We start from the raw sequence: 13,715 nt of genomic DNA, 5'->3' as shown, positions 1-13,715 counted from the left end.
TGACTGTGAGTGACTGTGAGTGACTGTGTGACTGAGTGACTGTGGGTGACTGTGAGTGACTGTGAGTGACTGTGGGTGACTGTGAGTGACTGTGGGTGACTGTGAGTGACTGTGAGTGACTGTGAGTGACTGTGAGAAACACAGATCGATGGATGGGCAGACTCACAGGCAGGCAGGAGAACATTAAAGGAGAGGAGATGTCGCCTCTCTTCCCCATCTTTGTCACACTCCATCCCATCACTTGTATCGATGAGGAATTTGACACAATGTTGTTTGACCCTGTCTGGAACAGTAGACACATGTTGCTGACTTGTTGAACATTTATAAACAATGTATACACACACACACATACATATAGTGGAGTCACAAATTATTGACACCCTTGATATATAATGACTGTATGAAATAATAACTAAAATACTGAGCTATATTGTATGCTACATTTGTTTTGTGGGAAATGTAATTTATTTGTCAGAAATATATCCATCTGCACCCCACAGCATCCATATGCACCCCACAGTATCCATCTGCGCCCCACAGCATCCATCTGCACCCCACAGCATCCATCTGCACCCCACAGCATCCATCTGCGCCCCACAGCATCCATCTGCACCCCACAGCATCCATCTGCGCCCCACAGCATCCATCTGCACCCCACAGCATCCATCTGCGCCCCACAGCATCCATCTGCACCCCACAGCATCCATCTGCACCCCACAGCCTCCATCTGCACCCCACAGTATCCATCTGCACCCCACAGCATCCATCTGCGCCACACAGCATCCATCTGCACCCCACAGCATCCATCTGCGCCCCACAGCCTTCATCTGCACCCCACAGTATCCATCTGCACCCCACAGCATCCATCTGCACCCCACAGCATCCATCTGCACCCCACAGCATCCATCTGCACCCCACAGCATCCATCTGCGCCCCATGGTTTAGGATGGTAATCTCATTCCCAGACACTTCCTCCTAATGCACAATAGCCTGGTGGAGGTAATGGTTGAAGTAGCCTTCAGTTCAGAGTATTTTGTGACAGATGTAACAGTAGAGCAGCTGGCCTGCGTGAGATTTAGTTCTGTGTGCTGAGATTATGCAGAGTATACTGTATAAACACTCACCACAGGGGTCTCCCCAGGGGAAAGGACTCGACTGGCTGACAGCTACAGTGACGCATATTTCATTCTCCTCCTACCTGACATCCTCCCTCTCCTACCTGACATCCTCTCTTTCCTACCTGACATCCTCCCTCTACTACCTGACATCCTCCCTCTACTACCTGATATCCTCCTTCTCCTACCTGACATCCTCCCTCTCCTACCTGACATCCTCCCTCTCCTACCTGACATCCTCCCTCTCCTACCTGACATCCTCCCTCTCCTACCTGACATCCTCCCTCTCCTACCTGACATCCTCCCTCTCCTACCTGACATCCTCCCTCTCCTACCTGACATCCTCCCTCTCCTACCTGACATCCTCCCTCTCCTATCTGACATCCTCCCTCTACTACCTGACATCCTCCCTCTCCTACCTGACATCCTCCCTCTCCTACCTGACATCCTCCCTCTCCTACCTGACATCCTCCCTCTACTACCTGACATCCTCCCTCTCCTACCTGACATCCCCCCTCTCCTACCTGACATCCTCCCTCTCCTATCTGGCATCCTCCCTCTCCTACCTGACATCCTCCCTCTACTACCTAACATCCTCCCTTTCCTACCTGACATCCTCCCTCTCCCACCTGGCATCCTCCCTCTCCTACCTGACATCCTCCCTCTCTTACCTAGCATCCTCCCTCTCCTACCTGACATCCTCCCTCTCCTACCTAACATCCTCCCTCTCCTACCTGACATCCTCCCTCTCCTACCTGACATCCTCCCTCTCCTACCTGGCATCCTCCCTCTCCTACCTGACATCCTCACTTTCCTACCTGACATCCTCCCTCTCCTACCTAACATCCTCCCTCTCCTACCTGACATCCTCCCTCTCCTACCTAACATCCTCCCTCTCCTACCTAACATCCTCCCTCTCCTACCTAACATCCTCCCTCTCCTACCTAACATCCTCCCTCTCCTACCTGACATCCTCCCTCTCCTACCTAACATCCTCCCTCTCCTACCTGACATCCTCCCTCTCCTACCTGACATCCTCCCTCTCCTACCTGACATCCTCCCTCTCCTACCTAACATCCTCCCTCTCCTACCTAACATCCTCCCTCTCCTACCTGACATCCTCCCTCTCCTACCTAACATCCTCCCTCTCCTACCTAACATCCTCCCTCTCCTACCTGACATCCTCCATCTCCTACCTGTCCAACAGCCATCAACAGATTTAAAACAATTATATTTTTCATATATAATATATGTGATATCCTTGGTTTTTTTTTATCCTCTTCCCATGCAAACCTTGATATTAGCATTCAATAGGATATCACAGAAAATGCATAATCTCAGAATCCAGACCCAAATCTGTCAGGAGAGACTCAAACATACAACCTGTCCTCTTCCTACTAGGTTCCAGCAATGATGTATGTAACATGTAAATCTAGGGTTGCTGTTGCCAAACATCTCTGGTTTGTTCTTCCTGTAATTGGTCTTAGCCTCCTGTCAAGCTATTCTATGAGATGTTGTAATGATTTAATTTAATAAATGTTTTTTTAATATATGTAAACTACGTTGGGAAAACCCCAGTTGAAAATGGCACCGCGCATAACAAACAAATAATTGAAAGTGAAGTGCATCTCCCGGTTTATCACGGTCCTGCTTTCCCACCTACAGTGCAACTGATAAAGGTGTAGTGTTGTTTGTGATGTGGCAGGTGTGAACGGGTCACAGTGAGAAACAGGTGGTGATGAAACATTCAGTACAACTCAGTGGGAAATCTGAGTAGTTCACTCTCTGGAACAATAACAACTCTCTCTATCTATCTCTCTCTGTCTCTGTCTCTGTCTCTGTCTCTGTCTCTGTCTCTCTGTCTCCGTCTCACAAGTCTCTGTCTCTCTGTCTCTCTCTCTCTGTCTTTGTGTCTCTCTCTCTCTGTCTCCGTCTCACAAGTCTCTGTCTCTCTGTCTCTCTCTCTCTGTCTCTCTGTCTCTGTCTCTGTCTGTGTCTCTCTCTCTGTCTGTCTCTGTCCCTCTCTATCTATCTCTCACTTCCCCTCTCTCTTTCTCCGAAAGGCTGTGAAGTTCAGGCCTGTACCTCTCTCTCTCTCTCTCTTTTCTTCTTATCTCTCAATCTCTTTTCTCCCTATTTATCTCTCTCTCTTTATTAACTGCCCTGGGGGAAATGGTCAATTGCATGTTCCTCCGCAGGAAGGTATCTTTCACTGTTTGTGCCAGTCTCACTGTTTCTCCTACATCTCACTGTTTCTCCTACATCTCTGTCACACCCTGACCATAGTTTGCTTTGTATGTTTCTATGTTTGTTTGGTCAGGGTGAGTGGGCATTCTATGTTGTGTGTCTAGTTTGTCTGTTTCTGTGTTTGGCCTGATATGGTTCTCAATCAGAGGCAGGTGTTAGTCATTGTCTCTGATTGGGAACCATATTTAGGTAGCCTGGGTTTCACTGTCTATGTCAGTGGCTTGTGTTTCAGCACAGGTCTCATTTGTAGCTTCACAGTCGTCATTTGTTTATTGTTTTGTATGCAGTGTCAGTACTTTCTTTATTAAAGATTTACCATGGACACTTACCGCGCTGCATATTGGTCCTCTGATCCGTTTCGCCTCTCCTCTTCAGATGAAGAGGAGGACGACCGTGACAGAATCACCCACCACAACAGGACCAAGCGGCGTGGTAACGGGCAACGGCAAAAGCAGCAGCAGGAGAAGCAACAGATGCAGCAGCAACAGGAGCAGCAGCAGCAGCAGTGGGAGAGGCTGCACTACTTGGAAGAATGGACATGGGAGGAGGAATTGGATGGTAAAGGACCCTGGGCACAGCCAGGAGAATATCGCCGGCGAAAGTGGAGAGGCGCTGGTATGAGGAGGCAGCGCGGCGTCGTGGATGGAAGCCACAGGGAGTATGGCTACGCCAGGTAGGAGACCTGAGCCAACTTCCTGTGGTTACCGGGGGGCTAGAGAGACCGGGCAGGCACCGTGTTATGCTGTGAAGCGCACGGTGTCCCCAGTGCGGGTGCATAGCCCGGTGCGGTACATTCCAGCTCCGCGTATCGGCCGGGCTAGAGTGGGCATAGAGCCAAGTGCCATGAAGCCGGCTCTACGCATCTGGTCTCCAGTGTGTCTCCTTGGGCCGGCTTACATGGCACCAGCCTTGCGCACGGTGTCCCCGGTTCGCCTGCATAGCCCAGTGCTGGCTATTCCACCTCGCCGCACTGGCAGGGCGACCGGGACCATTCAACCGGGTAAGGTTGGGCAGGCTCGGTGCTCAAGAGCTCCAGTGCGCCTGCACGGTCCGGTCTACCCAGTACCACCTCCACACCCCAGTCCTCCGGTAGCAGCTCCCCGTACCAGGCTGTCTCTCCGGTCCATCCTTACAGGGGCTCCCTCCTCTCCAGCGCTGCCGGAGTCTCCCGCCTCTCCGGCGCTACCAGAGCCTTCCTCCTCTCCAGCGCCGCCAGTGCCGCCTGTCTGCCCAGCGCCGCCAGTGCCGCCTGTCTGCCCAGCGCCGCCAGTGCCGCCTGTCTGCCCAGCGCCGCCAGTGCCGCCAGTCAGCCAGGTGCCGCCAGTCAGCCAGGGGCCGCCAGTGCCGCCAGTCAGCCAGGGGCCGCCAGTGCCGCCAGTCAGCCAGGAGCCGTCAGTGCCGCCAGTCAGCCAGGGGCCGCCAGGGGCCTCCAGTCAGCCAGGGGCCGCCAGGGGCCGCCAGTGCCGCCAGTCAGCCAGGGGCCACCAGGGGCCGCCAGTGCCGCCAGTCAGCCAGGGGCCGCCAGAGCCCCTCTGTCCCGAGCCGCCAGAGCCCCTCTGTCCCGAGCAGCCGCCCCTCTGTCCCAAGCAGCCGCCCCTCTGTCCCGAGCTGCCGCCAGACCCCCTCTGCCCCGAGCAGCCGCCCCTCTGTCCCGAGCTGCCGCCAGACCCCCTCTGCCCAGAGGCGCCAGACCCCCTCTGCCCCGAGCAGCTGCCCCTCAGTCCAGTGGGGTCATGTAGTAGGGTCGCCGTAGTTAGGAGGCCAAGGTGGCGGACTAAGACTATGGTGAAGTGGGGGCCACGTCCAGCACCAGAGCCGCTACCGCGGACAGATACCCACCCAGACCCTCCCCAATAGGTTCAGGTTTTGCGGCCGGAGTCACCTTGGGGGGGGGGGGGGGGGGGGGGGGGGGTACTGTCTCACCCTGACCATAGTTTGCTTTGTATGTTTCTATGTTTGTTTGGTCAGGGTGTGATCTGAGTGGGCATTCTATGTTGTGTGTCTAGTTTGTCTGTTTCTGTGTTTGGCCTGATATGGTTTTCGTTAGTTTATTCATGTATAGTGTCTTAATTAAAGAAAGATGAATAACCACCACGCTGCGTTTTGGTCTGCCTCTTCTTCACCACAAGAGAACCGTGACAATCTCACTGTTTCTCTCTCTCTCAGGCTGTGTAGTTCAGGCCTGAAGTTACTTTAGTTTATTTCGCCTGGTCACAGCTGATGTGTTCTGCATTGAAGTCCACAAGCAAAGGGAAGAGGTGAGAGGAGGAGAGAGCATGATACGAGAAGGAATACAACGTGGCTGCTATGAAAGTGAACTGTGTTTACGCGTGATCAGGGGTGTATTCATTCCGCCGATTCTGTTGAAAAACACGTCTTAGTACAGACGCAAACAGAACAGACCTGAATTTGTCCAATAGAAACTCTTGTTTGCAACTGTTGGACTAATGACTACACCCTAGATTAGCTAGATGCAGGACAGTGTGCATCTCTCGACCTGTGAGCACCTATGTTGTAAACTTTCATTCATAGGCTAGGTTGTAGCAACTTCATGATGGGTATAGGGAAAATAACAGTATCATGTAGTAGCCTAAACGTATCGACATTGAACTGGGTGAATGGAATATGAATGACAGTCATCCAATATGCTGTAATATAAATAAGGCCATACTCATGGAAATTTGTTTTTTAATTGTCCTCCCTTATCTTAAACGGCACTGAGCGCCACTGGCTCTCAGTCACCCAGTCACTCTCTTCAAACGAGATCGTTAGATGGATTCGGGGAGAAAGAAAGAGAGATTAAAAGGTCAACCGTTTGATAGGAAGGAAGGACTGTCATTGATTGGGCTGAGCCAATGAAAATAAAGGGAATGTCCACGTCTGCCAAAACATAGGCACTGTATCCTTGTTTTGTAACCATGTTTGTGGGCAGTACTTCAACTTTTCTGGATGTGTGTAAACCTCCCTTCCTTTCCTTGATTGGATTGAGAACTTGGCTTTGGCCCAGAATAAATGAGAGCCTCACACATGAGTAACAACACCACTAAAATGTTTTCTGTGTGGGCAAAGCTTGAGTGAACCCTTTTACACTGTCACTAAAAGAGTCAGCACATTAAACGACTGTCACAGAGCTCTTGATAGACGTTGGGTTTCCCCCAAGAGTGTGATGTATAATTGGAACACTGGCTCTACGAATCATGTGGCTTTATTGTTGCTTTCTCATTAAGTCGAAACGCGCTTGCCCCGCCCACCTGAGGATGCATTATATAAGGAAGTTGAAATTATTTATACTTTTACTTTTTGATACTTAAGTATATTTAAAAACAAATACTCTTAGACTTTTATTCAAGTAGTATTTTATTGGCTGACTTTCACTTTTACTTGAGTCATTTTCTATTAATGTATCTTTACTTTTACTCAAGTATGACAACTGAGTACTTTTTCCTCCAAACGCAGTTGTCATACTTGAGTAAAAATCTATCTTCCATGTAGCTCCGTTCTGGCCATTGTTATGAGCCGTCCTCCCCTCAAGAGCCTCCTGTGGTATTGATGATAGGTCAACGGCAGTGTTCATAATGAACCAGAGGCGGTAGAACTCCTCAGATATCTAACGCCTTTAACTAGAGCCCATCTGTTATAGTAGCCATTTGCTAATCACAGGAGGTTGGTGGTACCTTAATTAGGGAGGATGAGCTCGTGGTAATGTCTGGAGCGGAATGGGTGGAAGGGGAATCAAACTCATTATTTCCATGTGTTTGATGCCATTCCATTTACTCCGTTCCAGACATTATTATGAGCCGTCCTCCCCTCAGCAGCCTCACATTTGTGGCTGAAATAACAAATAAACTGCAGTCTTCATGAATGGTTGGGAGTATTTATAAACAATAACATTTCACCTGTTTTACTAGTTTTTTAATTTAATTTAATTTTTTTAATTTTTAAACTCTGTTTATTAAGTTTTACACACACAGACAAGACAAATAAATATAAATAATATACTAAACTAGAAAAGAAATACTAATAAAAATACAAATAAAAAAATAGCTTTAAAGATACCATACTTTAGACAAGTTAAACACACCGGGCAGAAGGCTACAGAGGTTAAAGGGCAATCTATAGTACAGGGACAGAGCAAACACCTCACCATTGTTCCTGTAAACAGTCAAGGGATAAGGGTGGAGAAATACTAGTTTTATATTTTGATGTACTACTAGTTAACTGTTGTTTGTCAATGTGTTTTTGCTTCTATTGACAGAACCTCCCTATTCAAACTATTAAAGATATTTAAAATCATATTTTATTGGTAGTCTGGTAAACTTTGGTCAACTTTTCATTGGTAGTGTGCAACCACAGAACTCAATGTTATATTTTATTGCACTGAACATTCCACAGTCAACTCGTTTAAAAGTAGAATAGCAAATTGGATTGGAGCCAAAACAGGAAGCCATCTATAACAGACAGACATAATGCAATTTCTATCTGGGTTAATCCCAGACCCTGACCCAAATAAAAAATGGATGAGCTGATCCTCCGTGGGCTCGGCCGCCTCAGCCATACTGTCAATCTATCTTCACCAAGCCCACCCCTATTTATAGAGTTTATCTGGCGATCTCCACAACAGCAAAAAAAAACGACTTCTGTTTATTAAGAAGAAAAAGAAAATGATGTTGTGATCGACAAGACAAGGGAGGTTTTTTTTGTATTTATTTATATGTCCTCTCTGAACATCCGTATACTCACGCTTGTGTCTCTTTTCCGGGTCATGTTACGACTGCGGACATGTTTTAAAAGGACCTGTCAATCACACTCCGGTAATGGCTGAATGGAGACTCAATACATCGTATTTCGTTGCATCTATAAGAAGTTTACAGCTTCATTTTATGCGTCGTCTCAACACTTAAATCACAAGGAAGAGAAGAATGTGAGAGAACTTTCTGTTGATTTTTGGTGGAATCTTATAAAATATATAATTTCATACAGTTGAAATGTTTAGAAATGAGATGCGCTGAAATGAAAGCAACTTCCGGAACGCTTGGATTATAGTGACATAATCTCTCAAACAATGTAAAGTATGTATAGAAAGGTGTAATCTAGAGTAAAACTGTTGATTTTTAATCTGAGGGTATCCTGATATTGACACACTTGTTGAATTGTGCAAAAGAATGTAACAGTAATTAACGAGGCAGTCTAGTACAGGTGAATACAGGTAGGCCTAGACAGAGCAGGTGAGAACAGGTAGATCTAGACAGTACAGGTGAGAACAGGTAGATCTAGACAGTACAGGTGAATACAGGTAGGCCTAGACAGTACAGGTGAGAACAGGTAGATCTAGACAGTACAGGTGAATACAGGTAGGCCTAGACAGTACAGGTGAGAACAGGTAGATCTAGACAGTACAGGTGAGAACAGGTAGATCTAGACAGTACAGGTGAATACAGGTAGGCCTAGACAGTACAGGTGAGAACAGGTAGATCTAGACAGTACAGGTGAATACAGGTAGGCCTAGACAGTACAGGTGAGAACAGGTAGATCTAGACAGTACAGGTGAATACAGGTAGATCTAGACAGTACAGGTGAATACAGGTAGGCCTAGACAGTACAGGTGAGAACAGGTAGATCTAGACAGTACAGGTGAATACAGGTAGGCCTAGACAGTACAGGTGAATACAGGTAGATCTAGACAGTATAGGTGAGAACAGGTAGATCTAGACAGTACAGGTGAATACAGGTAGGCCTAGACAGAGTAGGTGAGAACAGGTAGATCTAGACAGTACAGGTGAGTACAGGTAGATCTAGACAGTACAGGTGAGTACAGGTAGGCCTAGACAGTACAGGTGAGTACAGGTAGGCCTAGACAGTACAGGTCAGAACAGGTAGGCCTAGACAGTACAGGTGAGTACAGGTAGATCTAGACAGAGCAGGCGAGTACAGGTAGGCCTAGACAGAACAGGTAGGCCTAGACAGAGCAGGCGAGTACAGGTAGACCTAGACAGAGCAGGCAAGTACAGGTAGACCTAGACAGTACAGATGAGAACAGGTATACCTAGACAGAGCAGGTGAGTACAGGTAGACCTAGACAGAGCAGGTGAGTACAGCTGGGCCTAGACAGAGCAGGTGAGAACAGGTAGACCTAGACAGAGCAGGTGAGTACAGGTAGACAGAGCAGGTGAGTACAGGTAGACCTAGACAGTACAGATGAGAACAGGTATACCTAGACAGAGCAGGTGAGTACAGGTAGACCTAGACAGAGCAGGTGAGTACAGCTGGGCCTAGACAGAGCAGGTGAAAACAGGTAGACCTAGACAGAGCAGGTGAATACAGGTAGACCTAGACAGAGCAGGCGAGTACAGGTAGATCTAGACAGAGCAGGTGGGAGGGAAGGAGGGAGGGAGCCTTGAGACAGAGAGCAAAACAATAGCTGACGTACATGAATGAATGAGCAGTGTGAAGGAGAATTAAATGAGCTAACTACATCACACTGAAGAACATTGACAGACAGAATTAAGAACAAATTAGCTAATTTTGTTACGACAGTGACATCAGAAACCATCCCAGGGATGGAGAGAACAGAGGAAAAGATGAGAAATGAAGGAGAGAGAAAGACAGATGGAGTGTCTGAATGTAGGCGAAAGAAACAGCAGAGGAGAGAGACAGAAAGAGAAAGACCTGAGAGAGCGAGAGAGAGGGAGAGAGACAGAAAGAGAGAGGTTGAGAGAAAGAGGGAGGGAGGGAGAGAGAAAGAGGGAAGGGGAGAGTGGGAGAGAGATGTAGTATATACAGACTCAGTGAGCATAGCCTTGCTATTGAGAGAGGTCACCATTGGCAGACCTGGCTCTCAAGAGAAGACAGGCTATGTGCTCACTGCCCACAAAATGAAGTGGAAACTGAGCTCCACTTCCTAAACTGCTGCCAAATGTTTAACCATATTAGAGGCACATATTTCCCTCAGATCACAAAGAATTTGAAAACAAATCCAATTTTAATAAACTCCCATATCTACTGGGTGAAATTCCACAGTGTGCCATCACAGCAGCAAGATTTGTGACCTGTTGCCACAAGAAAAGGTTAACCAGTGAAGAACAAACACCATTTTAAATACAACCCATGTTTATGTTTATTTATTTTCCCTTTTGTACTTTAACTATTTGCACATCGTTACAACACTGTATATAGAAATAATATGACATTTGAAATGTCTTTATTCATTTGGAACTAGTGTGAGTGTAATGTTTACTGTTGATTTGTATTGTTTATTTCACTTTTGTTTATTATCTAGTTCACTTGATTTGGCAATGTAAACATACAGTTGAAGTCTGAAGTTTACGCACACCATAGCCAAATGCCTTTAAACCAAGTTTTTCACAACTCCTGACATTTAATCCCAGTAAAAATGACCTGTCTTAGGTCAGATAGGATCCCCATTTCATTTTAAGAATGTGAAATGTCAGAATAATAGTAGAGAGAATGATTTATTTCAGCTTTTATTTCTTTCATCACATTCCCAGTGGGTCAGAAGTTTACATACACTCAATTAGTATTTGGTAGCATAGTCTTTAAATTGTTTAACTTGGGCCAAACATTTCAGGTAGCCTTTCACAAGATTCCAACAAGAAATTGGGTTTGGCCCATTCTTCCTGACAGAGCTGGTGGAACTGAGTCAGGTTTGTAGGCCTCCTTGCTCGCACACGCTTTTTCAGTTCTGCCCACACATTTTCTATAGGATTGAGGTCAGGGTTTTGTGTTGGCCACTCCAATACCTTGACTTTGTTGTCCTTAAGCCATTTTGCCACAACTTTGGAAGTATGCTTGGGGTCATTGCCCATTTGGAAGACCCATTTGAGATCAAGCTTTAACTCCCTGACTGATGTCTTCAGATGTTGCTTCAATATATCCACATCATTTTCATTCCTCATGATGCCATCAGTCCCTCCTGCAGCAAAGCTGCCCCACAACATGATGCTGCCAACCCCGTGCTTCACGGTTGAGATGGTATTCTTTGACTTGCAAGCCTCCCCCTTTTTCCTCCAAACATAACGATGGTCATTATGGCCATTATCGCCATTTTTGTTTCATCAGACCAGAGGACATTTCTCAAAAAATTACGATCTTTGTCCCCATGTGCAGGTGCAAACCGTAGTCTGGCTTTTTTGTGGCGGTTTTGGAGCAGTGGCTTCTTCCTTGCTGAGGGGCCTTTCAGGTTATGTTGATATTGGACTCGTTTTACTGTGGATAGATACTTTTGTACCTGTTTCCTCCAGCATCTTCACAAGTTCCTTTGCTGTTGTTCTGGGATTGATTTGCACTTTTCACACCAAAGTACGTTCATCTTTAGGAAACAGAACGTGTCTCCTTCCTGAGCAGTATGACAGCTGCATGGTGTTTATACTTGCGTACTATTGTTTGTACAGATGAACATGGTAACTTCAGGCATTTGGAAATTGCTCCCAAGGATGAATCAGACTTGTGGAGGTCTACCATTTTTTTTCCTGAGGTCTTGGCTGATTTCTTTTTTATTTTCCCATCATGTCAAGCAAAGAGGCACTGAGTTTGAAGGTAGTCCTTGAAATACATCCACAGGTACACCTCGAAATTGACTCAAATGATGTCAATTAGCCTATCAGAAGCTTCTAAAGCCATGACATAGTTTTCTGGAATTTACCAAGCTGTTTAAAGGCACAGTCAACTTAGTGTATGTAAACTTCTGACCCACTGGAATTGTGATACAGTGAATTATAAGTGAAATAATCTGACTGTAAACAATTGTTGGAAAAATGACTTGTGTCATTTGAAGTAGATGTCATAACCAAGTTGCCAAAACTATAGTTTGTTAACAAGAAATGTGTGGTGTGGTTGAAAAACGGGTTTTAATGACTCCAACCTAAGTGTGTGTAAACTTCCGACTTCAACTGTATATTTTCGATGCCAATAAAGCCCATACATTTAATTTAAACTTAATTCAGAGCGAGAGCGAGAGAGAGCTGCTCCCGTTGTCACGGCATTATGTTATGAGAAGAACCTCTCGGGTCATTGGGAAATTAATTTCTGAGAATGAATCTATCATGGCTGATTATGGATGTGAGAGCAAATAAGCTTAAGAAAATGACAAAGGGTCTGGCCTGTATGGTCCATCTATAGGACGAGGCTGGAGGACAGAGGGTCTTGAGAAGAGGAGAGAGGATCTGGCCTCGGCCTGCCCGAGGCTTGAGAAGAGGGTCTTGAGAAGAGGAGAGTCCTGCTTCGGCCTTCCCGAGGCTTGAGAAGAGAGGGTCTTGAGAAGAGGAGATTCCTGCTTCGGCCTTCCCGAGGCTTGAGAAGAGAGGGTCTTGAGAAGAGGAGAGAGTCCTGCTTCGGCCTGCCCGAGGCTTGAGAAGAGAGGGTCTTGAGAAGAGGAGAGAGTCCGGCCTAGGCCTGTATAGTCTGTATTAAACTCTTGAAACAACGAAACTTTGAGTAGCTGGCTAGACTCACGTGAGATTTGGTTCTGGCCTGCAGAAATGTGTATTGTCTGTACTGTCTATGGTCCCAGTGTTAATACCAGCAGTACGTGACTCTAAGGTCCCAGTGTCAATACCAGCAGTATGGAGGAAGGGTGACTCTCTATGGTCCCAGTGTTAATACCAGCAGTATGGAGGGAGGGTGACTATGGTCCCAGTGTTAATACCAGCAGTATGGAGGGAGGGTGACTATGGTCCCAGTGTTAATACCAGCAGTATGGAGGGAGGGTGACTATGGTCCCAGTGTTAATACCAGCAGTACGGAGGGAGGGTGACTATGGTCCCAGTGTTAATACCAGCAGTACGGAGGGAGGGTGACTATGGTCCCAGTGTTAATACCAGCAGTACGGAGGGAGGGTGACTATGGTCCCAGTGTTAATACCAGCAGTATGGAGGGAGGGTGACTATGGTCCCAGTGTTAATACCAGCAGTATGGAGGGAGGGTGACTATGGTCCCAGTGTTAATACCAGCAGTATGGAGGGAGGGTGACTATGGTCCCAGTGTTAATACCAGCAGTACAGAGTGAGGGTGACTATGGTCCCAGTGTTAATACCAGCAGTACGGAGGGAGGGTGACTATGGTCCCAGTGTTAATACCAGCAGTATGGAGGGAGGGTGACTATGGTCCCAGTGTTAATACCAGCAGTACGGAGGGAGGGTGACTATGGTCCCAATGTTAATACCAGCAGTATGGAGTGAGGGTGACTATGGTCCCAGTGTTAATACCAGCAGTATGGAGGGAGGGTGACTATGGTCCCAGTGTTAATACCAGCAGTATGGAGGGAGGGTGACTATGGTCCCAGTGTTAATACCAGCAGTATGGAGTGAGGGTGACTATGGTCCCAGTGTTAATACCAGC

This window comes from Oncorhynchus mykiss, chromosome 17 (genome assembly GCF_013265735.2).
Source record: "Oncorhynchus mykiss isolate Arlee chromosome 17, USDA_OmykA_1.1, whole genome shotgun sequence".
Lineage (NCBI taxonomy): Eukaryota > Metazoa > Chordata > Actinopteri > Salmoniformes > Salmonidae > Oncorhynchus > Oncorhynchus mykiss.
This window is presented reverse-complemented; position numbering follows the sequence as displayed.